The sequence below is a fragment of the Mobula birostris genome, chromosome 25, assembly GCF_030028105.1.
Source record: "Mobula birostris isolate sMobBir1 chromosome 25, sMobBir1.hap1, whole genome shotgun sequence".
Taxonomy (NCBI): domain Eukaryota; kingdom Metazoa; phylum Chordata; class Chondrichthyes; order Myliobatiformes; family Myliobatidae; genus Mobula; species Mobula birostris.
Window position 1 is genome coordinate 38,754,686 of NC_092394.1, and position 27,239 is coordinate 38,781,924.

The window sequence follows — 27,239 nt, forward strand, 5'->3', positions numbered from 1 at the left end:
CAGTGCTCTAATCGTACGGATATAAATGCAACAGGTTAGCAATAATAAAACACACATGTACACAGAACTAGGGTAATAGGAATCAACCAAGCTCTATCGCAGTCTAGGGGTAAAATGATCAGTCTCAAGTGACGCAAAGTTCAGTTCAGCTGAGTACAGTTCGCAGTAATCGCTGTTGTGCCATGGGGGGGGGGAGGAGGGAGAGGGGGAGAGAGGGAGAGAAAGAGAGAGAGAGAGAGAGAGAGATATGCATATTTTGATTCAAGCAGACCTTTGATGTTCTTCGCAGTTGGCTTTCGGGCAGACCCTTTTATGTCTTCTATCCCACTGTGGTCACTGACTGTGACCCCTCCGTTCTGGATAGGACCATTCTTCCGCAGTGAACCCGGCACCCAGGCAAGGGTGGACACACACACCAGGTTCCCGCCGATCATACCTTTTCACCCTGTCAGTCTATGGTCGGTTCCCTCGAACCAGACCTCCAAACTCCCACCAACTTGTCGGGGGCACACCGCTCTTCCAGGGTCTCGTTATCTCACGGTGTCTGTCGTGCCTTAGCGAACCTGTTCTTTTTATCCCCCCGCTGGGGTATTGTCTGTCCATCAAACTTCAAACAGTTCAGGTTCAAAGCAACCGGTCTGTCAATACTCTGAATTGTGTCTCTTTTCATTATCTCTCTCCTCTCTCATTAACATTTTGAACGTTTCTCCATTTGTCTCCCTTATCTCTCTCATCAGCATCAATCTTCTGATAACTTGGTTGTCATCACAGGAACATTGAAAAGAGAATTGGAACAATGCCAAAGACTTGCTTGATACTAATTTGCATCTAATGGTGAAGATTATATTTGGATGTCATTGTGCAGCAAGTATAGAATATTAATGTATTTCTGACCTACATAAGAAATGGATTTTCCATAATCCTTCTTGATTGATGGTATTGAAAGTTTATGAGAATTTGAGAAAATGGTTTGTGTTGTCCTTTTACATTATTCTGGGATTTAACTGTGGTGAATATTCTGTCCTTTTACATTTTGAAGGGAAACATCCCCAGTGTGACTTTGGGAAGAACATGTTGTCTACTTGTAGGAGGTCATTGAGGAGGATCTTTGCAATACATTTCCCTTTCAAAAAAGGCAGGGATACCATGTGCAATTGGACCTTTCGCATTTACTTGAAGATACAGTAGTTTGTGGCTATGTTGGTATTCTCTTCTCTCGGAGGAAGATCATGGCTACACACCATATATACTTCCCTGCTCCCAATGCTCAGTAGTTATTCAGTTGTTGAATAGTCTTAGCAGTCTCTTGTATTGGGCTGAAGTAGCCCTGAGTTTGTTGTGGATGATGTACAATGAGATGGAATCAAGGACACTTGCAACAAAGCAAGAACATCAACTGATAAGTTGTTTAAAATCATCCATGCAGTAGGTGCTGACTACCTCTCTGTCCTTGATAAGCTCTCTTCCATTCAGGTATCTCAGCAAGATGAATCCTTGGATGTTATATTTTTTCCTGGCCTTGGCCTTCATTTTCTTTTCATTGATGTATGATGACATATTCGGTCGAAGAATGTGAGTCTCAGCAAATCAGTCTTGTATTTTCTGTTAAAGGAACCAGGAGTTTTCTCACAGGTGCTAATTATGGTGGACTTTAAGGCCAAAATCAGAAAACAACAATCAAAATTCTTTGGACACATCATGCAAAGAGAGACATTAGAACGTTTAGTTACAACTGGAAAGCTGGAAGGAAAAAGAAGCAGGGGCAGACAGAGAATGAAAATGATAGATGGAATAACATCATGGTTAGAAACAGGGGAGGCAACCAAGTACAATTCGGTGGGTCAGGGACCGTGATGGATGGAGAGACATGATTGCCTACGCCGAATGGCAAGGCACCTGAATGTATGTTAAGACAGGCCATTAACATCTTTTGGCTTATGTTGGTCGTGAGTTATCAGGTTGTCTGGTGAGATACTGAATGAGATGTAAACAATCTTCAAGTCAGTGGAAAGAGAAATAAAGTTAACATTTATGGTGAAGAGGCTTTATCAGAACTAGAAAAAGGAGAAAGCAGTTAAGGTTGCAACTTATGGGCTCAGATAGATGCTTTGTAGGCTGATGAGATGAATTCATCATGTGAGAGTGAGAACTAGGGATCAGCCTCTTTTAATCAGACACTGAGATCTCTAAATACACCAATTAATATGCACTTTGTTCTCTTTACATGCTGCCCGTTTGAAAGAGTTTTCATATTCACTGCTATTCAAACTCAAGATTCATAAACTACAATACTGCTTTTTTCTTCTTCCAAAACATGAAACAAAGTATTGTAATTTAATTAAATTTTTCTAATTTATCTCATTTTGATATTTATTTTTCAAACATCATTATGTCCAAAATGTAGGGGTTTGGCTTTAAACATTTTTGAAATTTTAAAACAGCCACTAATTCTCTTCAATAAGTAAGCTTAATCACTTTCACACTGTGGGGATGTTGACTCAAATTAGGCAAGTATGATAATTGTGAACCCTTGTGATTCCAGGATAAATAATACCAGAATGAATGGTTCATAGATGCTGAAAGTTTCTCTGTCCTTCTCAATCTGTGGGAAATCCTGGCATGGTCTGTTACATAAACAAGCATGAACCTGCCAAATTGTTTCCATCACACATCTTAGCGATAATGGCACAGAGCCCGCCTCAATGCTTTCAACAAATCCATTGTCTCTGTTAGTGCATTTATCATCTTTCTTCTTGACTTTTGTTTATGTAAATGTTCAACAGATGTTTCGACAGCTCTGCAGCTCCATTTCAGGCTCTTCTTCATATGGAACAATGCACACAAAATGCTGGAGGAACTCAGCAGGCCAGGCAGCATCTATGGAAAAGAGTAAACAGTTGACATTTGGGGCCAAGAACCTTCATCAGGACCTAATAGGGACAAGTGGAGTCCAAGTCCACATAACATACAGACTGAACACCATCTATGTGGAGACCAAAATCATAGACCAACTGTTTAATAAGTGAATACCAACTACACAGGCAGGGAAAAATTGGCTCTAGGGCTCAACATCTTAGGCTATGCTGAGAGTGAAGAAGGGCAATAGGAAGTATTCTGTAGTTATGTAAAAATAGTAGGTATTAATTCAAGCAAGAATGAGTCTTCAGTTCTTAATGTAGATTGTAAATTGAAATTAAAAAGTCTTTGCAAAATGGTGGCCATGAGATGATTGTATGTGCATCAGACAAATGTTTAGACAATGAGGTTGTGTTAATTACCGTGTCAACTTTCCTGAACACATTTGACAAATTCTTTCCCATCTAGCCCTTTAGAGTATGGATTCCCAGTCAATATGTGGAAAGTTAAAGTCATCTACTGTCACAACTTTATGATTTTTGCAACAGTGTGCAATCCCTCTAGAAATTTGCTCCTCTAAGTGTTGGGTAGGCTATAATATAATCCCATTAACATAGTCTTACCTTTCTTATTCCACAGTTCCACCCATAAAGACTCACCAGATGAGCTCTCCAGTCTGTCCTGACTGAGCACTGTCATGACATTTTCCTTGACTAATAATGCCTACCTCCCCCTTTAATCCTTCCTCTCTATCACACATAAAGCAATGAAGCCCCAGAACATTTAAGTTGCGAGTCATTTCGTAATTCCACATGCTGATTCATGCTCCAAGCTCATCTGCCTTTCCTACAGTGCTCCTTGCATTGAAATATACACAGCTCAGGACATTAGTCTCATAATGCTTTACCTTCTTGTCCTTGACTTTGTATGTAGGCTTAACAACATCTTTCTCCACAACCACTGCTCCAGTATCTGTTCTGGTAATCTGGTTCCTATCCCCATGCAACTCTAGTTTAATCCCTCACACCCGCCCCCCGCAGCACAAGCAAACCTTCTCGCTAGGATATTAGCTTTCTTCCAGTTCAGGTGCAAGCCTTCCTTTCTGTACAGGTCACAATGATCCAAAAAATCTGAAGCCCTCTCTCCTACACCAACTCCTTAGCCATGTGTAAAACCCTATGATCTTCCTACTTCTGGCCTCACTAGCATGTAGCACAAGTAGCAATCCTAAGATCAGAACCTGTCCTACAGCTTAGCACCTAATTCCCTGAACTCACTTTCCAGGACCTCATCACCAATCTTACCCAAGTCATTGGTACCTACATGGACCATGAGCTCTGGCTACTCACCCTCCGACTTAAGAATGCTGTGGATTTGATCGTAGATGTCCCTGACCCTGGGAGGCAACAAACCATCCAGGAATCTTGTTCTCATCCACAGAACCTTCTTTCTGTGGATGTTCTTCTAACCAACAAATCCCCAATCACTACAGCTCTCCTCTTCTCCCCCGTTCCTTTCCTAGCCACAGAGCCAGAGACTTGACCACTATGGTTTTCCTCTCCAAGGTCATTCCCCCTCCCCCTCCAATAGTATTCAATGCTGTAATACCTGTTGTTGACAGGAACGGCCACAGGGGTACTCTGCATTGACTGTCTATCCCCTTTACTGTTCCTGACAGTCACCCAGTCTTACATATGTCCCTTACCTCGGGTGTAACTCCCTCCTTGTGTGTCCATTAGCCTCCCAAATGATCTGGAGTTTATCCATTTCTAGCTCCAACTCCTTAATATGGTCTGTTAGAACCTGCAGCTGGATGCACTTCTTGCCAGTGTTGTCAAAGACACTGGAGCTCTCCCTGCCTTCCCACATCCTGCAAGAAGAGCCTTCCAGTATCCTTTGTAGCATCCCCTCTGTTCTACATGTACAATAAGAAACAAGTAAAAAAATAATGAAAATTATCTACTCATGGTCTATGCCTCTCCTCACTGAAGCCTCACTGAGGCAGTGCCTCATCTCCTCACTTCCACATTGGCCTACTCACACAATGACCACTCTGCTTAAACCTAACTTTTTTTATTGGTCCTTGCCAAGTGTCTAATTATGCACAATCCAATGTTTCCTTGGGAATTGCAGTGCACAAAAAGTGCCAACTGCTTCCGCTTGCTTCTTTTAAACTCTCCCTCCCTCTAAGCAATCCAGTGTTTCCTGAGGACTGTGGCACACAAAGGTATAGCATGGCTATTGAGGACACTTGAGTAGTGTGTAAGTTACTGTTTGGAACACCAGAGTGTATGTGTATACTCGTTCAGGGAACTACATAGCAGTGCATTGTTTGTAAATGTGTGTTTATGTATGTGGAAAAATCTTAGAATTAAAGCCTAAGAAGGGAGATAGTACAGAAATATTTAAGTTTATACTTAATAGTGATACAGCAACAATATGGGCTTAATTGTGGAACAAGAAGAACTCACAGAGTATATACTCCATAAACTTGAGAAGGTTGAACAGGGAATGGACGAAGCTGGGTGGATTAAGACCTGGAACTTGGAGGAACATTGACAACAGTGGAAAAGCCAATCAAACAAACAGAAATCATTCTATGCTGTATATAGTGCTTCACCACCCCCCCCACGGAAGTTTTCATGTCTTATTGTTTTACAACATTGAATCATAGTGGATTTAGTTTGGCTTTTTTGACACTGATCAACAGAAAAGATTCTTTCGTGTCAAACTGAAAATAAATTTCTACAGATTGGTCAAAATTTATTACAATTATTTGATTGCATAATTACTCACCCCTCCCCTTAAGTCAGCATTTAGTAGATGCACCTTTGGCAGCAATTAGCCTTGAGTCTGTGTGGATAGGTCTCTATCAGTTTTGCACATCTGGATACTGCAATCTTTCCCCATTCGCTCAAGCTTTGTCAGGTTCCATGGGGATCATGGAACAGCACTGAAAAGTCCAGCCACAAATTCTCAATTGGATTGAGATCTGGACTCTGACTTAACCACTCCAGGACATTAACTTTGTTGTTTTTTAGGCATTCTTGTGTAGCTTTGGCTTTATGCTCGGGGTCATTGTCTTGCTGGAAAACAAATCTTCTTCCAAGTAGCAGTTCTCTTGCAGACTGCATCAGTATTCCCCTAGGATTTCCCTGTATCTTGCTGCATTCATTTTACCCCCTACCTTCACAAGCCTTTTAGGACCTCCTGCAGTGAAGCATCCCCACAGCATGTCCAGCCGCCGCCATGCTTCACAGTAGGAACGGTGTGCTTTTGTTGATGTGCAGTGTTTCTGGCAAACTCTAGCTGAGATTTCATATGATATTTTTCTTTCAACAGTGGCTTTCTCTTTGCCACTCTCCCATAAGGCTGCAACTGGAGAAGAACCCAGGCAACAGTAGTATGTGCAGTGTCTCCCATCTCAGCCTCTGAAGCATGTAACTCCTTCAGAGTTGTCATAGGTCTCTTGGTGGCCTCCCTCGCTAGTCCCCTTCTTGCACAGTCACTCAGTTTTGGAGGACATTCTGCTCCACGCAGATTTAGAGCTGTGCCATATTCTTTCTGTTTCTTGATGATTGTCTCTACTATACTCCAAGGGATATTCAGTGACTTGAGAATTTTCTTGTATTCATCTCCTGATTTATGCTTTTCAATAACCTTTTTATAAAGTTGCTTGGAGTGTTCTTTTGTCTTCCTGGTGTAGTTTTTGCCAGGATACTGACTCACCAGCCATTGAACCTTCCAGATTCAGGTATATTTTTACTACAATCAATTGAAACACCTTGACTTCACACAGGTGATCTCCATTTAACTAATTATGTGACTGCTAAAACTAACTGGCTGCACTAGTGATGATTTAGTGTGTCGTATTAGAAGGGGTGAATACTTATGCAATCAATTATATTGTGTTTTATATTTGTAATTAATTTAGATTGCTTTATAGAGATCTGTTTTCACTTTGACATGAAAGAGCCTTTTTCTGTTGAGAGGCAGTGCAAAATTAAGATGGCACTAAACGCTCTTATTTTATGAGAAGTTTGCGCAGATGAATGAAGTATCCTGACTGGTTGCATCAAGACCTGGTATGGAAATGCCAATGCCCAGGGATGGAAAGGCCTACAAAATGTAGTGGATGCATCCCAGTACATCACAGGCAAAGCCCTCCCCATCATTGAGTATATCTACAGGGAGTGCTGCCACCAGGACGCAACATCCACAATCAAGAACCCCCACTATCAGAACATGCTCTTCTTGCTGATACCATCAGGAAGGCGTTCGAAGAGCCTTCAGTCCCACACTAGCAAGTTCATAAACATTTATCAGTTTCAAATCAGCATGGAGAACTTCACTCAGATTGACTGAACTGATTCTGCAACCTATGTACTCAATTTCAGACTCTACAACTCGTTCTCAGCATTATACATTTGTTAATTTGTTTATTTCACTTTAGGTATTTGCACATTGGTTGTTTGTCAGTCTTCGTGTTTAGCTTTCCATGGATTCTGTTGTATTTTTTTTTCTACTATGAATGCCTGGAAGAAAATGAGTTACAACGTAGTATATTTTGACATTTACTAAATAAATTTGAAGGTTTTATTCCTGCTCTCTCAATAAAAGGATCCTCAAATGTGCCTTAAGGAGTTATATAATACCCTGTTCTCTCCAACACACCTGAAACTGTTTTTTGGTTTCATTCAAAGGTCAGATATTTAACCAATCTTCAAGTTTGTTTATTATTGTCTTTTATTTGTGTTGCTAAGTGTCTGTATTCTAGCATCATGGTCAATTGAAGAGCTTTATGTTTTGAAAGAGTGGACACAGATGTAGTACCTGAAAATTTGAAATTGATCAATGTGTTTCTTTAAATGATAAATAAGAACATTGATGTTACCTTGGGTTTAAAGTGATCTCGCCAGAAGCAGCACAACTGTCTGTCTTATCTTCATACTAGATGCTGGGGTTGGCAGATGTTGGGAGCAGATTGTACGCTGCCCTGCATAGAAAAGAAATGCGGAGCGGTTCCATCTTCCACAGAACATTCCAAGATAAATGTCGTTGTTCAACACTTTCCCACCAGGTCCAAGCCCCTTGTTTGGCCACGCCAGCTGTTTTAGTTAACCTCTTCTCCTCTTCTACCTCTCGTATTTCTTGCATTACAAGCTCACAGCGCTCCTTACCTGTAGAAGATGACCACCACTTGTGGGTTGTCCATCCAAGTCCCTGGCGGCTCAGCTGGATAGCTCCAACTGTCTCCTTGTGCTTCAATATAGACTCTGCCTCATCAACTGCTACATGGGCTGACCACTTCCTGCCTGATCTCACATCCGGCTGGGTGTTCTTGATGACAGGGTCTTTGAGTCTCGAGGCATCAAGATTGATCTTACCTTGGCTACCTTGACCTCTTCAACAAGGGATTGCACTGGGATAGTAAGCTTGTCTCGCTACTGTGGATTGCAACATTGGAGAGGCTGCTCGGTACTCCAAGCCACTTCTTCACATACTTGTTGATCTTCTGTTCCATTGCCTCAACATGGGACATTGCCACTTCATAGACAGTTAGTGGCCACATTATCCATGGCATCAGTCCATACTGCAAGCACCACAGCTTCAACTTGCACAGCAAGCCACTCTTGTCGACAGACACGAGACCCCTGCTGATCTGTTCTCCTGCCTCTTGAACGCCCCTCTGTGTACCATTGCCCGAGACTCTTAACTGGTTGGTCCTGAATGGATGGAATCTCCTCTCCACAAAGAGTGAAATGAAAGTCAACCAGTTTTCCTGTCCTAAGAAAACCTTGACTTCCTGGTCTTGAACTTAATTCTTCCCCAATCCATTAGCTCCTCGAGTCTAGATAGTACACTTTCCACTGCTTCCGTGCTAGGACCCAAAAGGGTGAGATCGTCCATGAACGCTCGTATTGGTGGTAACTCCCCTCTGCCATCAAGTGCGACACCTGGTCCCACTGATTCTGCAGCCCTCACAATGACCTCCATGGCTAACACAAAAAGGATGGGTGAAATCGCACATCCCATTGGGATTCCAACAGCCAAGCTCTGCCACCGTTGTAAGCTGCTGGGTGGAAAACCTTAACCGGAAATCGTTGTAGTACTGCATAACAAAGTTCCTCACCTTAGCAGGAATCCATAGGAATTCCATCGCAAACTCAATCAGGACATGGGGAACATAACCATAAGCATTTGCCAGATCAAGCCAAACTACAGCCAGATTTCTTCTCAACCTTTTCAACTACTGGAAGGTATGCCATATCATACTAGAATATTCAAGGCATCCCGGGAAGCCTGGTATTCCTGCCTTCTGCACAGATGTATTTACCAATCCATTCTCTATCACAAATGAAGATATTCTTTCTGCCAGAATGCCAAACACAATCTTCCCCTCTACATTCAGGAGTGAAATTGGTTGGAACTGATTCAATTTAGTAGAACTCTCTTCCTTCAGGATGTATACTCCTTCAGCCCCACTCCAAGACAAAGGAACAACACCTTGTCTCCACACCACATTTAACAGTCTCCACAAGAATTTCCTCAGCTCTTCACGCTTCTTGAACACCTTATACAACACTCCATTAGGACCTGACACTGAGCCTGACCTTGCCCTTCTGATGAACCGTTCGAATTCTGCCAATTTGGTTTCTGACAGATCAAACTTCACCCCTGGCTTGGTAGGCCTCCCGCTGTTCGTTAGAGTAAGTGCTTGCCAGGTGATCCTCAAATTCTTGTTGAGAGATGTTAACTGCCTGTTCTTACTTTGTTCAGTTTCTTTGTGAACTCGTGAGGGTTCTCAAAGAACGACTTTCTTGCCTTCTCTCTCTTCTTTCTCTTTTTACATTGTGACTCTGCACGACGAAGTGATGCTAACTTTATTCGAAAATGCTCTCAGAGATCAGCAAGCCCTGGCTTGTCACCCTCACTTGCTACCTTCCACCTCTGTCTCAACGATCTAAGCTCTCTCCTCAACCTACTAATCTCCATCTGGCGCCTGCTTGGTTGCTGTGTAGACTTTGCTTTCTTCAACTCAACCAAACCAAACCTGTAATTTCCAACATCGTAAATCATATCACCCATCACTTCCAACTTGCTCTTTGATGTTCCCCTGAGAGTGTTCTCCAACATAATACTGATATCCTCATCAAACACATGCCAAGCCTTCTCACCTGCCATTGCTGGCCACTTGACCTTCCTCTTCTTCTCTACCTCCTCACCACTGCCATCATGTGAAGGATCTACCTGGGTACTGTGGTCTGAAACCTGACCTGGGTTATCTCTCGTCTGACCTGGGGTATGATGGCTCTCTCCAGAGCGGATCACTGTGGCTTGTGAATCCATGGTTGAAAAGACCACATCTGTGCTTGGTGAAGTAATCTCATCTTCATCCACTGGGATGGAAGAGCACCTCAACTTTGCTTGGTGGGCTCGTAAACCTTTAATGCTGGAAAACGCTTTCCCACACCAACACAATGGACACTCAGAACCTCTTATCCTAGCTCTTGGTCGTAGTCGTTCCCTGTAATTAACTGTATCCATCCGATTGGGTCCATCATTCTCCCTTCCTCTCAGAGGACCCCGAGGGTACGTTTCTCCGTGTAAGCTAGAAGCTTCAAGAGGTGGATGCTCTTCTGAGCTGGTGCCCGGACTGACAATCCCGACACCCCCGGTGCCAGTCTTTCCTGGCTGTCCGCTGTCTCTCCACGCTGTCACTGGACTATTCCCGGTTGCCAACCAGACTATTCCTGGTAGTCACTGGTGTCTAGAACAAAAGAATTGAAAATATACTTGGACTAAGATGTTAACTGTCCTCTGCTATCACCAGTGGGATCATGTTGATATGCCACCTGTCTTCAGGAGTTTCGGCCCGCTTATGATCCCCTCGAGGTGGTGGGCCAGCAGTACTAAAGCACCACCTCCCACTGGTGAGCTTAAAAACTTGGCACCTGCCTATATCAGAACTGTTGGACACTTCCATCCAACAGATAGTCTGCCCTTCAGGTGTCTATGCAACTACTGTAGGGTTTGCAAAAGATGTCTACACTGTCTGATTATCTGCCCCTCTGGACATACTTGGTCCACACCCATGCTGATCCTTTCTGTGCTGCCTCAGCTACAGCCTTGCTGGCTGACTTGATCTCTCTTCTAGTGAAGCCAAGGTCACGCAGCCTCTTCTGGAAAGTGAACGCAATATACCCACGGCAGCCTACTTCGAATGGATAGCATGAGACCTTCCACCCTCTGTCTCTGCACTCTGATCTTAATTCTGCATATTTGGTTAACTTCACAGGGGACTGTGAGTTCACCAATAACCACTTCTCTACTGGGTGTGTGTGTGTGTGTGTGTGTGTGTATATATATATATATATATATATATATATAACACATACACACACACACACCTAGGGTGCCTAAAACTTTTGCACATTACATTAGTAATTTTATGTATTGCATTGTACTGCTGCCACAAAAACAAATTTCATGACACAGAAGGGCTGAGATGGCCTGTTTCTGTGCTGTAATTGTTAATTGTTACTTGTGATTGATGATTAACCTGATTCTGATATGGGTCTCTATTGTGAACTGAGAGTGGGAAGGAGGCAGGGAGAGGGAAATCATGGTTGGGAAAAGGGGAAAGGAGAGGAGTGGGAGCAGGATGCACCAATGAGACATCCTGTAATCATCAATAGACAAATTGTTTGGAATTAAATTACTTTGCCTGGTGTCTCAGGTCTGGGTGTGTCTGTACCCATGCTAGCCCCCACCCCTGGCACTCCTCCTCTGCCACCTGTTCCACACCCTTTCCACGGTGGTCCTCCCTCACCATTCCCAACATTCTTTGCTCCTGCCAGATTTACAAACTCTCTCTCTGCTCTGCATTGATAAATACAGTACTGTGCAAAACCCTAACTATCTATGTGCCCAAGACTTTTGCACAGCACTGATTGTCACAAGTTAAAAAGTAAGCAGTATAATGCTACTGGTACTTCATACCTGGTGAGACCTAGGAAGTGGCAAGGACTTCAGTAGTCTCACAGCCCAGGGAAGAAGCTACTTCCCATTCTAACAGTCTTCGTCCTAATACTACAATACCTCCTGGCTGATGGAAGGGGTCAAAAACATTGTTGGACAGATGGGAGGAATCATTGACAATGCTATGGGCCCTGTGTACACAACACTACTGGTAAGTATCTTGGATGGGTGGAAGAGAGACCCTGTTGATCCTCTCAGCTGCCCTCACAATTCTTTCTACCCAATTTGCCTGCCTTCTGCCTTGTGGTCAGATAGCTTGCAATTCCTGTACCAGATGGCGATGTAGCTGGTCACCACTTTCAATGATGCTCCTGTAAAAATTGGTTAGAATGATTGGGGGGGGGGAGGGGGAGTGGGGGGGAACCTTTCTTGTCCCTATCTCCTCAGCAAGGAGAGATGCTGCTGTGCTTTCTTGACAAAAGAGGTGGTGTTGAGGAACCAGTTGAGATAATCCGCTACGAGTGGTCACAGAAATGTGGTGTTCCTAACTCTCTCCACAGAGGAGCCATTAATGAGCTGTGACGGGTGGTCAGCCTGCACCTTCCTAAAGTCAACAATCATTTCTTTAGTCTTGTCCAGATTGAGACTCAAGTAGTGCTCACACCATTTGACCAGCTGCTCTAACTCCTTTCTGTATACCATCTTGTCGTCATTGATGAAGCCAACCACAATCGTGTCATCAGTGAACTTAATGATGTGGTTTAGAGCTGCATCTGGTAGTACAGCCACGTGTCAGCAGCGTGAACAGCAGCAGGCTGAGCACACAGCCCTGAGAGGTTGCCAGTGCTCAGCGTGATGGAGCTAGAGACGTTGCTGCCAACACAGACCGACTGTGATCTTTCCATCAAGAAGTCCAAGATTCAATTACAGAGTTGTCTGAATATATCTGCTTAACAATTTTCCTTGCACCATAGAAAGCTGTTCAGTATTCACTCCCCCAAGTTCAAAGTAAACTTCTTATCAAAAAACAATGTCACCATATACTATCACGAGATTCATTTTCTTGCAGGCATTTACAGGGGAAAAAGAGATACAATAGAGTTTTATGAAAATATATAAATAAAGAGACAAAGACTGACAAACACCAATATGCAAAATAAATGAAAATAATACTGAGGACATATGAGTTTACTTAAATATGTAATATTTAGTAATATTTACTAAATATGTAATATTTAGTAATATTTGATCAAAGCAAATTCTGCCTTCTGCTAGCTCTCCGTGTGAGAAAGCATTTAAGTGTGTGAATGTGGGAACTTTGTTAATTTCTTTGTGTAAATGCAGGAAACATACCCAATTACTAATAACAAAGATATTTTACTGATGGGAGTGTACCTTAGAACAATTGCAACACAGTGGTGTGAATACCTACCAGATAAAATTACAACGATTCTCTACCTGAAAGGTGAGCATTTGTTTGAAATATTCCTGACATTGGGGGGGGGGGGGGAGGAGGCAGGTCTACATCAATAAGGTTTTAACTGGCATTGACGCTTAAGTTGTTACTTCTTTCAAGGAGTTGAATAAATATTTTGATGTTGAAATTTTTCAGTTTATTCATTGGCTTCCAGTAGTTGATAGAGGAGGCGCGTGGCTGCTTGGTACAGAACCAAGCTATTCATTAAAGGTACCAAATGCATATTGCTTTCTTTCCTCAGAAAACAATTAATGCATTGCAGCATTTTGTTACAAAGTATCTTTATTAATATGAAAGGAAGGATATGAATCACAGGGAAAGATGCTGAAGGTTCATGTACCTACCTTATGATGATTGTAGCATCCAGCATATTATTCATGCTATTTATTGGCTTAGCATTTTAACATGATCATGGGCAGCTAGCACCATTTGTTAATTAGCATACTGGCCATGCTTATACTCTTTACAGAGAAAGTGCACATTACCTATGATCATAGCTGGAGATATTTACATGTGAATCAGAAAACTAAGAATATGCTTTGGTTAGGCTTGAAAATAGCACTTGGTGGTTATGAGTTATTTGGTTTTGCTCAAGAAAGACCACCCATTGATGTGAGAAAGTGGAACATGTTCACAGTTTGTATAATAAATGTTGCTCTGTACTTCATGTGCTTTAAGATTAACAGAGCAGCACAGCGGCATAGTGGTTAGCAGAAAACGATACAGTACAGGCGACCTGGGTTCAATTCCCACTGTGCCTGTAAGGAGCTTGTACATTCTCCGTGACCACAATGTGTTTCCTCCGAGTGCTCTGGTTTCCTCCCACATTCCAAAGACATACTAGTCGGTAGGTCAATTGGCCATTGTAAATTGTTGCATGATTAGGCTGGGATTAAATCAGGGGATTGCTGGGCAGTGTGGCTTGGTGTAGCTCAAAGGGCTGGAAGGACCTATTCTTTGCTGGATCTCAATAAATAAATAAATCAGCTTCACTTTTTGAGCCTTGTCATTTTCTCTGCTAACCTTGGAGGAGATTTAAGGAAAAAATATTCTTGGAACCTACAGGCATCTAGTTCATATACAAGAACAAACGAAAGAAAACACTGCAACTGCTCAAAAGCTGAAATAAAATGGAAATTGTAGGAGATATTCAGCAGGCCAGTAAATATCCATGGAGAGGCAAATAAGTAACATTTCGGATTGACAATGTTTTATCAGAACTATGTATAAAATATAATTTTGGCATTACATGTGAACACTTAGATATCAATAAATATATTCTGACAATACATAACAATTGGACAACTTACTTGCATAACAGGAAGAGCTATGCTGCTACTTGACAATGAATGCATGGTTTCTGTGTTGGCAGTTTTTGTAATGTTTGATGGGGAGAACGTGGAGGATCTCAATCCATAAAGCACATGATGGTACAAAAGGAAAAACAATGTTGATCAACGTTGACTCCATTAAAATGAAGGGTGGAGTTTCTATAATAAAGATGACTTAGCCTCAGTAAATGAAACCATGTAATTGGCAGCTCGATAAGGAATCTATATGGATTGAATTAAAAAATAAATAGTATATATGGATTTAATAGGCATATGTATTGAATGCCAAATAGTGAAAGGGAACTGGAGCAAAACATATGTAGGCAAATGGACTATAGAGTAATAAACATAGAAGATTTCAAATAAATGACAGGAAGCGATATAAAGAGAAAAAAAAGAATCAGATTATTCAGCCATGCATGATTGCTTTCTCAGAAGGAACATAAAGAGCCCAACAAAATAAGAATCACTGCTGGATTTTGGAACTCATAATGAATCAGCACATGGAGTAGCTCACAACAAAGTTCAGAATTACGATGAAGAGTAACAATAGGAGCAGATCAGAAAAGAGCAACTTATGAGGAAATGAATGTGAAACTAAAGGTATACAGAGAGACAATCTGTAAGCTGAGAGATCAGGAATTAAAAAAATATAAATATTTGAGTTCAACATATTTATAGTCAGCAGATGTTTATTTTGGTAAAAGCCAAAGTAAAGAAGCTAACTCTGAGTGGGAGGAAATGAAGGAATATTGACTTAAAACTTTTTAGTACTTTGTTCCAATACTTCATTTGATTACCTGCTATTTATCCTCTGCTGTCATCCCTTTATATTTTGTTACTTTACTGTAATTCCCTGCACTCCATCCCAGACTGCTATTTCCTCTTTTATGTTACCTTATTTGCAGTTGAAGAAAGTGTTATTAATAGCTACTTGATGCCAGCCTATTCTACTCAAAAACTGTCACAAAGGCGCGCTGGGAACGGACACAAATGCAAGACATGGACACTGAAGTACAAGGAACAGGACTTGACTAGAGTAGGGACATGACAGGATTCAGACCAGGAGCAGGTACAAGAATGCAGACGGGCCAGGGAAAGCAGGACCAGGGCTAGGAACCATGGACTAGGAGACAAGGATTGGACTCCAAGCCCGAGACTGGACAAGGACCCAGAACCTGGGTCTTGCCTCGGGCTCAGACCCCAGAACCAGGCAAGGACATGACGGGTCTTGGGTCTCTCAAGGCTGGGGTTCTAGGAGCTTGGCTGCGGGATCTTCGTCTTTAAATGCAGAAGCTGATAACTGGAGCTGAGGGACAGACTGGGAACTGAACATCAACATAGAGCCGGGACTTATCCTCGTTGGAATGTAGAAGATTGAGGGGGGATCTGATTGAAACATATAAAGTCCTAAAGGGATTGGACAGGCTAGATGCAGGAAGATTGTTCCCGATGTTGGGGAAGTCCAGAATGAGGGGTCACGGTTTGAGGATAAAGGCGAAGCCTTTTAGGACTGAGATTAGGAAAAACTTCTTCACACAGAGAGTGGTGAATCTGTGGAATTCTCTGCCACAGAGAACAGTTGAGTCCAGTTCATTGGCTATATTTAAGAGGCAGTTAGATAAGGCCCTTGTGGCTAGGGGGATCAGAGGGTATGGAGGGAAGGCTGGTGCAGGGTTCTGAGTTGGATGATCAGCCATGATCATAATAAATGGCGGTGACGGCTCGAAGGGCCGAATGGCCTACTCCTGCACCTATTTTCTATGTTTCTATGACAAGCCGGGACTCAACTTCATCTCCACATCAAGGTGGGACAGGTCTCTGTCAGGTAACGGCAGAACAGCCAGACTTACCCAACAGAAGCAAGGACAAGACAAAACATGACCACACGCAGGGCAACGGCAAGACAGCCTGACTTACCCCACGGAGGCGAGGAAAAGAAGAGACAAACACCAAAGAACAACAGACAGTTCCATCTCTGCTCCGGGATAGCTGAAAGTCTCAGTTCAGCCAGCAACCTCAGCTGGCTACAGAAACAGCTGGATCCCTACCTAGCTCAGAGTGGCTGGCAGCCACTCAGCTGACCCGAGAAACAGCCAAATCCATACCACAAAGACTACTGCTACAAGTGGCAACAAGGCTCCATGAAGCAGTGGTCCTCCAACCAGGCTTAGAGATCACAAATGGTTTCACTAGTCTTCCCTCAGCAGGTTGCTCCAAGAGGAACTGACAAGACAAACCAACAGCCCACACTCAATCCCAAGGCTACCTATATTGCAAGCCCAAAGATGGGAATCAGGTGCCAATGATTAACTCAAACAAGGGACAGCTGGAAGACCCGAAGTCCTGAGTCCATGGACCAGACCGTGAACTGGAATGCGGACTTCACAGACCGGACCATGACAAAAACAGTATACCTGCCTGCTCTCCTAGTACTGGTATCAGTGTTTCTCTTTTCCTTAAGCTTTCAACTAAATATTGATTTCCCTTGTTCGCATGTCCTGTGCTAATTTTGGTATGATTTGGGTTATAATAAAATTAGATACAGGCATTCCCCGCTTTTCGAACGTTCACTTTACGAAACCTCACTGTTACGAAAGACCTACATTAGTACCCTGTTTTCGCTTTCAGAAGGTATTTTCACTGTTACGAAAAAAAAGCAGCACGCAATAAAAGGCAGTGTGCGCCCCAAGCAGCCACTCTCCCCCAGATTCTCGCTGGCATTGCTTAATCACGAGCCTGTGAGCAGCCGTTTGCAAGTTGAGTTCTAAGGTATCGGAAAAGCCTGAAAGAGCTTGTAAGGGTGTTACACTTAGCTTAAAACTAGACATAATTAAGCATTTCGATCGTGGTGAACAAAGTAAGGACGACGTGAGTTTGGCTTGTGGAAGCTGATGAACATGATGTTGAAGAGGTTTTGGCATCCCATGACCAAGAACTGACAGATGAAGAGCTGATGCAATTGGAAGAAAAAAGGGTAACAATTGAAACTGAATGAGTAATGATAAAGTACAACTTTAATTTTGAAAGGGTACGTAGGTTTAGGGGATATTTGCAGGATGGTTTGAGTCCTTACAAAGAACTGTGTGATAGAAAAATGCGCGAGGCTCAGCAGTCAAGCAAGCCTTCCACATCAGCCACAGCAGACAACGAACCTCGACCTTCAACATCGAGGCGGGCAGAGATAGAAGATGAGCTGCCTGCTCTAATGGAAGCAGACGATGACGAGATGACACCCCAGTGTCCCACCACCCTAACCCCCACGCCACGGACAGATACCGATTCGCAGAGAATACAACGGTAGCTGGGAGGCACACAGCACATCTTTAAAAAAAAACTGAAATAAACATGCTAATTAATTAGGTGCCGCCAACACGTAATTGTTGGCCCAAATCAGAGACGACACAATCGGAAATCGGCACTGATCTGGGCTTACAATTACGTGCCAGGCAGCACCTAATTAATTAGCATGTTTGTTTCGGCTTTTTTCAAGATGTGCTGTGTGCCTCCCGGCTACCGCTGGAGCCCTGCATGCTTCGCGGCAATGTATCGCTCGGCGGCCTGGAGGGTGGGGGCCACTGCACCACCCAAACTCCGACTCAGTCTAACACACCATCATCAGTGTGCTCGGCGCTGTCTCGATTCGGTAAGTGATACTACACTGTACATACATGATTACTTTATATAGGCTGTGTATTTTTACGTGTTATTTGGTATGATTTGGCAGCTTCATAGCTTAAAGGTTACTGGAGAGCGCTTGTGCCGTGTTTTTGCCAACAGCGCTTGCGTGAGATTTTGGCTACGGAGAACAGTTCAGCAATGATTGTGGGGAAGTATTTCTACTTATATAGGCTGTGTATTTATCATATCATTCCTGCTTTTACTATATGTTACTGTTATTTTAGGTTTTGTGTGTTATTTGGCATGATTTGATAGGTTATTTTTGGGTCTGTGAACGCTCACAAAATTTTCCCATATAAATAAATGGTAATTGCTTTTTCGCTTTACGACATTTCGGCTTACGAACCGTTTCATAGGAACGCTCTACCTTTGGATGGCGGGGAAACCTGTACTATTTATTTATATAATTAGCTTCAGTGCTTCACTGGCAAAGACAGCATTTATTGCTTACCCCTAATTTCCCTTGGTAGTGAGATGCATTCTCAAATTGCCATAGTCCTATTTGTAAAGGTTGTTACATACCCCATAACTGGGTTGCCAAACCAGCAGAAATGGATCACTCAGTTGGAGTCTGGATTACTGGAACTAAGAAAGTTTTATTAAAGAAATAAGCAACACAGTACTCTAATCGAAAGAATAATAAATGCAACAGTTCAGCAATGATAAACACACATGTCCACAGAACTAGGATAATAGGATCAATCAAGCTCTATCGTCGTCTAGGGGTAAATGACCAGTTTCAAAGTGACGCAAAGTTCAGTTCAGTTCACAGTAATCACTGTCGTGCCGTGATGAATGGAGGGGGAGGGAGCGCACGTGCGCGAATGAATATTCAAATCGGATTCCAAACAGACCTTCGATATTCCTCACAGTCAGCTTTCGGGCGAGCCCTTTGTAATGTCTTCTGAGGTCACGGACTGTGACCCCTCCGTTTCAGATACGATCGTTCCTCTGCAGTGAACCTGGCACCCAGGCAAGGGCGGACACACAACAGGTTCCCGCCGATTGTACCTTTCCACCCTGCGCGTCTATGGCTTGGTCCCGCGGCCAGCCCTCCAAAAACTCCCGACTTGTGGGAGGCGCACCACTTCCAGGGTCTCGTTACCTTGCAGTGTCGTGTGTGTCCCGCCTTAGCGAACCTGTCCCTTTTTATCCCCCTGCTGGGGTATCGCCTGTCCATCACACTTCAAACAGTTCAGGGTTCAAACAGGAGCTGATCTTGACAGTTCTCAGACCGGTGACTCCTTCCGTTAAACTCTCTCGTCTCTTCATTAACATTTCCAAATGCTGCTCCATTGTCTTCCTTATCTCTCTTTCTCCTGAAGACAGGTGGCAGATCAACTGCTGATCCCATTGGTGCCAGCACAGGACAGTTAACATCTTAGTCTATGTGTACTTTTTGTAACCCTCTTTCGTCACAAGGTGCTCTCACTGTGTTGTCAGGTAGTAAGTTCAAGGATTTTAACTCAACAAAGATGAAGAAATGATTATCTATTTCCAAATCAGGATTGTATGCGTCTTGGAGGGAAACACAAGGTGGATCTTCCATGTGTCACTGTTCTTATGCTTCTGAGTGGCACAGATTGCAAGTTTGGAAGATACTGTTGGGAGATTCCTAGGTTTGCAGATACTCATCTAGAAAGCACGCACTGTAGCCGCTGTGTCCTAAAGACAGAGAGAATGAATGCTCAGGGAGATCGATGGAATGTCAGTCAAGCCTGTTGCTCCATCCTATATAATATCAAGCTCCATGAAAGTTGTCATTGTATTCTTACAAATGGAGAATTTCATCACATTTTTGGCTTGTACTTTGTAGGTGGTGGAAAGGTTAAGATGTTGTGAGGTAAGTAATTTGCTATAGGTTAATAAGCCTCAGACCTTCTTTTGTAGTTATGATAATTATGTGGCTGGCACAGATAATTTTCTGATCAATGATATTGCTACTTTACCAATATTGTTCTTTTTTAGCTTAGTTACCATCTTAAAATATTCACTTAGGACATCTTCCCTATGTTTTGGAACTCAGTAAATCAGGCAGCATCTGTGGAGGGAACGAACAATCCATTGTTTATCCCCTCCATAGATGCTGCCTGATATGCTGATTTCCTCCAGCATTTTGTGTGTGTTGCTCAAGATTCTGGAGAACCTCTTGTTTTCTCAATGTTTAGATTTCAATGTGGAGCATGATAACTGGATTCAGTTCCGTTCTTTCCACAATTATTTTTTGGATATGTTATGATGTCCCTTACCTTAACACACACTATAAGACATTACCTTCTTTTTTGATTTTTAATACTGACTTCCAAAAACTATCCTTCTAATTACAGAATTTCAAATATGTAGTATTTCCATTCACTGAAGCACCTATTTTCTAAAAACTCTTAATCCATGGTGCCTTGGTCTACATTCTGACAATTCTTCCCATAGTCTTTATGCTAATTATCAAAGGTATCAAAGTACAGTTTTAGATAACGGGCAAGACTTGCTACTTTGCATTTCCTCCATTCCTCACACCAACTGACAGTCACATTCTCTTTTGTGTGCAACTGTGCTCTGATGTTCATTATTCTGCAATTCCTCCTCCTTATATCTCAAGAGTTTCTTCAGTTTACAATTTATACCATTGATTATCTATTGTTATTGGAATATTTTAGAACTATCTTGAGTGACTACAGATCCGAATTATTCAGCATCACTGCTATTTTTCTATTTCTGATCTCTTCATTTAAGAGTTCAACATTTACCTTAGCTATCACTTCCCCCTTACAAGTTTATGAAAGTTCTTATAGTCTATTTCTTTTTATCTTATTTGCTAGTTTACTTCTAATATGGGATGATGGAGTGGAGATACGTTTCTACCAAAGGAGCTGTAAAGCGCTCCTTCCTTCCATTAGCCTGAAGGTCACCTTTATGTGCCCATTTTCTAAAAAATCTTAATCCATGGTGCCTTGGTCTACATTCTGACAATTCTTCCCATGGTCTTTATGCTAATTATCAAAGGTATCAAAGTATAGTTTTAGATAACGGGCAAGTCCTGGTTATGTGACCACTGAACTGATGCCAGGCAGAGAATCTTTGAAGAATATTGATAATGGTTGGGGTCACACATCTTGTAAAGACACTACCAGAAGAAGGCAATGACAAACCATTTCCCTAGAAAAAATTGCCAAGAACAATTGTGGTCATGGATAGAGACACGAATAAGCAGATTAAATGCTGATGGAAGACCATGATTGCCCATGTCATAGCACACAGCATATGACTCCCAGTATCTCCCCATTTTTTACATTACTGTAGAGTAATAACAGAAAATAAAATGAAAAATCAAGATACATCTATAAAATAATGTTCTTCTGATCATTTAATGAAAGGCTTACATCAAATTGAAATTAGATGGGAATTTAAACATTGTTAATTTCATTATAAAACTATATCTGCCATAAAAATGAGAGTTGAGAAGTGAGACGTGTTCTTGATGATAAATGTAGGATCTTGATGACTTGATAGGGTAGCATTGAGAGGATGGTCCTCTGTTGGGGAAATCTTGACCTTGGGGTGTATCACCTTAGAATAAAGAGTTGATCATTTAAAATTGAGATTGAGAAATTTTCTGTCAGAGGATCATAAATTTTTAGAATTTTTGCCCCTGTGGGCTGTGGAAGCTGAATCCGAAAATACATTCAAGGCTGAGAGATTTTTATACCTTGGAGACCAATCAAGGGTGAAGAGTTAATGAAACTAGCCATGAAAGAGGTTGAGGGCAAGATCGGACCAATCATGTTCTTCCTTAATGTCTGAGCAGGCTGGAGAGTTCTGCATCTGCTACTGTCATGATGCTTTTTGTTCACACAATAATTTGGACAGTTATTATTATTAACACAACATAGAGCAAGTAGTATAATGGTAGGAAGATGAATCCAAAATAAAGAGGTGCAGTCCCTTTTATAATGAAGCCAGTGATTGATATTTAAAGAACCTGAGCCAGTGATTGGTATTTAAAGATGTTGATGCATAAAGGAAAAGCTTTGAAGAGTCTGGATGAAAAGGCTTAGCCTGAAATGTCAAACATTCATCTCCCTTATAGATGCTACTCTGCTGAGTTCCTCCAGCATTTCGTAGGTGTTGCTAAACCTTTGGAGGGGACAGGTTAGAAACAACCAATGTAGACTGCACCTTCATGGAGCTTCCAATAAATTCTAGTCTTACATCAGGTACTATACCTCGATAATGAATTTTTAAAGAAATACCACATTATCTTTAATCTGTGTTACATACATTTTGTAGCCCTGGGGAAAAAGTACACGCTCAGGACAACAAAGACTTTTTCGGGTTTTAATTCCTCTATTGGTTTTCGATGTTTAAATGCCAGTGGAGGGTCGTGAAACAAAATGAACGAATTTACAAACAATTCCTGCCATTACAATCTGAATTTAACTTCCGATTCACACCCTTGTGTATGGACAGAATTGCGTATGCACCAAAGAAAAACACCAGAACTAATACGGTACAAATATGGAACTAATACAGTAGTGGCAATCCTGAAGGAACACAATACAAACAACATTAGAATCCCACCCACCCTGCATCTTATATACATAGCAGCGAAAAATGTAAGTCAATACATCTCATCCAAGACGTACACACGTGCTAAACTTCCGAACAGAGACTAAACATTTACGCTACGCGGTGACATGCACAATCAGTCCCGATACAATAAAGTTAGACAAAAGGTACACTTTGGCATAACTTTTACAAGATATCGCCTGGTAGTTAAATTACAGGAAAACTGACCTACTTGGCTGGTGAGGAACTCTGCCCAAATCACGCTATCCAGCGTTGAGTCACTTACTCCAGAAAATCTAAAGCATCCACATGTAAAACATATCAAATTACCGATATTCTTGATCCACCAACAAGCATAAACGAATTCACATGGATATCGTCAATTAATGCTCACCTTTCCTCACCACGCCCAGCATACTCTGGGAGATGTCCAATTTCAACACCTTACCAACTCTTCAGCAGAAAGCAAAATGGTCTCCCCACTATCCCGCGCGTGCGTAATGACATCACCGTCTCCCTTAAAGGCACAGACAACTGTTCTAGCATTACCCGGATGGATGTCCAAGTACACTTTTAACGATACTGAATAAGACCCAGTGGTCACCCGGTTACATACATGATGAAGGCTTTTCTTTCCTTTGTACCTTTACATTATCCTGTCATGTCATCTCATTATCAGGGCAAGTTTTAAAACTAGTTAAATCATTTGGATTCAGAATTTCAGTTTCATCCTATATGTCTTGGATTCAAATGCTAGAAGATTTATTGGATAGCACTATTTTTAAGCACTCTGTGATTTTGATGCCCTTGTGAATAATTCACAAAATGGAATTACTCTGCAAGAATCACATATTTCACAAATTCCAACTCACACCTGGTCGTGTTACATACTAGTATTTGTAAGATGTTTATTGTGTGGGAAGCATCAGAGTGCCATGTAGCATGAAATAAATCTTTTAAAGTTTTCAATTGTAGTTGATTATGCTTTGCTGATTTAGCATGGTCCCTGGCTATTCATGGTGTTTTTTTTCATTAGAGCCCACTATTTAAAGGGCAATTCACTCACTTTACATTAATTGATGCAATCTGCTCTCTGAACTGCTGATTTGAATGACTGCTGCCAGATCAAGCAAAAACTTTGTATATCGCCTACTGGCAGTTAGCATTTATCTTTGTTTTTATATTCATTTTGGGATCTGAGCATTGCCAGCAGGGCCAGCTTTCATTGCCCGTCCCAAATAACTCTTAAGAGGTTAGTAAATCGCCTTTATAAACTTCTGAAGTCCTTACCAGGATTTAAACTCAGTGGTGAGGAAGGGTCAGCTAGATTTTCCAAGGCAGAATGACTTGTATAAGAACCTGGCATTCATATAACCTCTAGCCTTGACTTTCTTGAAGTAGAAGTCATAGATTTCCTGGATGCTATTGGTGTAGTTTGAAAAGTGAGTGTAGTGCATTTTGTAAATGGTACACTACAAAATAATGAGGTGACAGGGCAAGTGAGCTACTTTGTTCTAGATGGTGTTGAACTTCTCTTTTCTAGACTGTTTGTGATGATAAATTGCTTAATTATAATTTAAACATTTATTAAACCCCTTAGATTAACTATATCACGTTCAGTCCATGGTCAGGAATAGCAGGGTGGTACTGTGAATGAGGCAGGTAAGTGGATCCAGGAGGTGTTGCTAGAAGGAAGCTCAGGCTTGAGATTCTTTCTCCCTATGGGATGATGGCAGGTTCTGAAGGAGCAATGAACAAATTAACCATAACACTGTGGTTCAGAGTGCCAGTCAAAAGGGTGGAGAGAAGGGAAATATAGTTGTAATTAGAAATGGCACAGTCAAGAATATAGATACTGTTCATTATTGCCTAGATCAAGAGACCTGACAGCTGTGTTGCCCGCATGGTGCCTGGGTTTGACCTGCTGAGGAATTTCAAACAGTAGAGGAAAGACCTAGTTGTTATGGTCCATGTGGATACCCCATAATATAGGTAGAATAAGGAAAGTGGTTCTTCTGAGGAAGTATGAATAGCTTAGGACTGAATAAAAATAATAGAGCCAAATGGGTATTATTCACTGAATTCCTACCTGAGCCACTTGCTAATTGGCAAAGACAACAAGATTAAAGAGATAAAAGCGCAGCTGAAAGATTGTGGTGGGAGAATTGTGTTTAAATTTCTAGGACATTGGCATCAGTACTGTGCAAGGAAAGAGTGATTTTGAATGGATGGGCTCTATCTAAACTGGGACCAGAGTTCTGGCCAAATGTATAACTAGGGCTGGCTGTAGGTGGGGCTTTAAGATAAATAACATGTAGGGGGAGGCTGATTTAACAGCATGGAAAATAATGGAAAAAGTTAAAAGGCAGGAGAGGTTACAGAAGTCACCAGAATAAAAAATAGGATGGAAATTTTAGAAAGGGTTAGGAATTTAAAATAATCTCTAGTGGATATTATCTCATTGGGTTTTCAGGCCTTTGACAAGGTGCCACTCATAAGGCTCAAACTGAGGGGTTCCCAACCTGAAGTCCATGGACTCCTTGCTTAGTGGTATTGGCCCATAACATAAAAAAGGTTGAGAACCCCTGCTCTAATCAAACATCGAAACGAGATCAGACCTCATAGTGTTACAGGCAATGCACTAGCATGGGTAGCAGATTGACTGACTGTCTGAAGTTAGAGTGGGAAATAGGTAAACAATTCTATAGATGGTGGAAATACAGAGTAACACACAATGCTGGAGAAGTCAGCTGGTCAGGCTGCATCTATGGGGAGGAATAAACAGTTGATGTTTCAGGTCTTGATGAAGGGTCTTAGCCCAAAACCTTGACTGTTTATTTCTCACCATAGATGCTGCTTGACCTGCTGAGGTCCTCTAGCATTTTGTGTATATTGTTGTGAGGTTTTTCACAATAGGGACCTTTTTCAGTATACCAACTGGTGACTGGTAGAATTCTACAGGTGTCAGTGTTAGGATCACAACTTTAATAAATTAATGATCTGGATGCAAGAACTGATGGCACTGTTGCCAAGACTACGGAAGATACAAGTATATGTGAAGGAACAGGTAAGTGTTGTGGAGGTAGTGAGTCTGCAGAAGGACTTGGATAGGCTGGGAAATTAGGAAAGAAGTAGCATATGGAACATAGCATAGTTAAGTGTGAGTTTATGCATTTCAGTAGGAAGAATATGGGTGCAGACTATTTTCTAAATGGCGAGAGAATTCAGAACTGAGATGCAAAGGGACTTGGGAATTCAGGTTTTCCTTAAGGTTAATTTGAAGGTTGAATCTGTAGTAAGGAAGGCAAGTGCAATTATTTCAAGGGGACTAAAATTTAAAAGCAAAGATGCACACAGGTTTTATAAGGCACTTGCCACACTGCACTTGAAATATCATGAGTTGTTTTGGGTCCCATATCTAAGAAAATATGTGTTGGTATGAAGATGGTCTAGAAGAGATTCATAAGATTGATCCCAGGAATGAAAGAATTGACATTTGAGGAGCATATGATGTCTCAGGGCCTGTACTTGAAGTAAGACAAAAGAACAGGTAAGTTCTTTGAGTTCAATGAGTGGATCTCATTGAAACTATCGGATTACTAAATGGCCAGCATAGTGAATATGGACAGGATGTTTCCATTAGTGGGAGAGTCTACGATATGAATGCATATCATAGAATAAAGGAATGCCACTTTTAAAACTGAGATGAAGAGTGATTCTTCAACCAGAGGGTGGTGAATCTGTAGAATTGTTGCCACAGAATTGATAGCATCTTGGTTAGTAAAGTTGTTAATGAGAAAAGGCAGGAGAATGGGGTTGAAAAATATCTAACATGATTAAATGGTGGTGCATACTTAATAGGCAGAATGGCTTGACCCTTCATATATGGTCTTGCGGAGTGAACCATAAGACCATCCAGAACATGCACTGGATGATTGAAGATATGCTGAGTGAGTCTGAGAACGTGGGTTGAGTTCTTAACTGATGCTTTAAAAATTGATGTGGTTGAATTGAATATTTGCTGGGATTAGGGCAACACTCTAAATACAGACGGTAATGTCTTCCAGCTCAGTTTTCTTCTGAGAATCATCAGACATTTGAATTGGCTGAGAGGACTACAAATAGACTCTGGATTTTGTAGTATTTATAGCTGCTGTCTACAACAGTGATCCAGTGTCTAATGAACATACCGCGGCATGTTCAATATTGGACTTTTATGTAGCTGAGAGCTGTGGATTAAATCAGGGTTAATTGCCAAATAAAATTAAATATTAGAATCAAAGAACGTCTGTAACCATGTCGAAAGAAGACGAGTTGTCTGCTATTTCCAAGAGAATTGTTGAAGTGGT

The 27,239-nt window shown here is 41.7% G+C and overlaps 1 long non-coding RNA gene across 4 annotated transcripts; it reads right to left on the minus strand.

The window, feature by feature from the left end:
• Nucleotides 1-23,352, minus strand: LOC140187486 (uncharacterized). 4 transcript variants are annotated; one of them, XR_011883110.1, is made up of 4 exons: nt 23,285-23,352; nt 23,123-23,186; nt 7,751-7,852; nt 1-2,877 (listed from the first exon to the last, which is right to left on the minus strand). It is a non-coding gene; the product is annotated as an uncharacterized lncRNA (long non-coding RNA). The 4 variants fall into 4 exon arrangements; XR_011883109.1 differs by having other exon boundaries at nt 23,119-23,186; XR_011883111.1 differs by lacking the exon at nt 7,751-7,852 and having other exon boundaries at nt 23,119-23,186.
• Between the last annotated feature and the right edge of the window lie 3,887 nt (nt 23,353-27,239).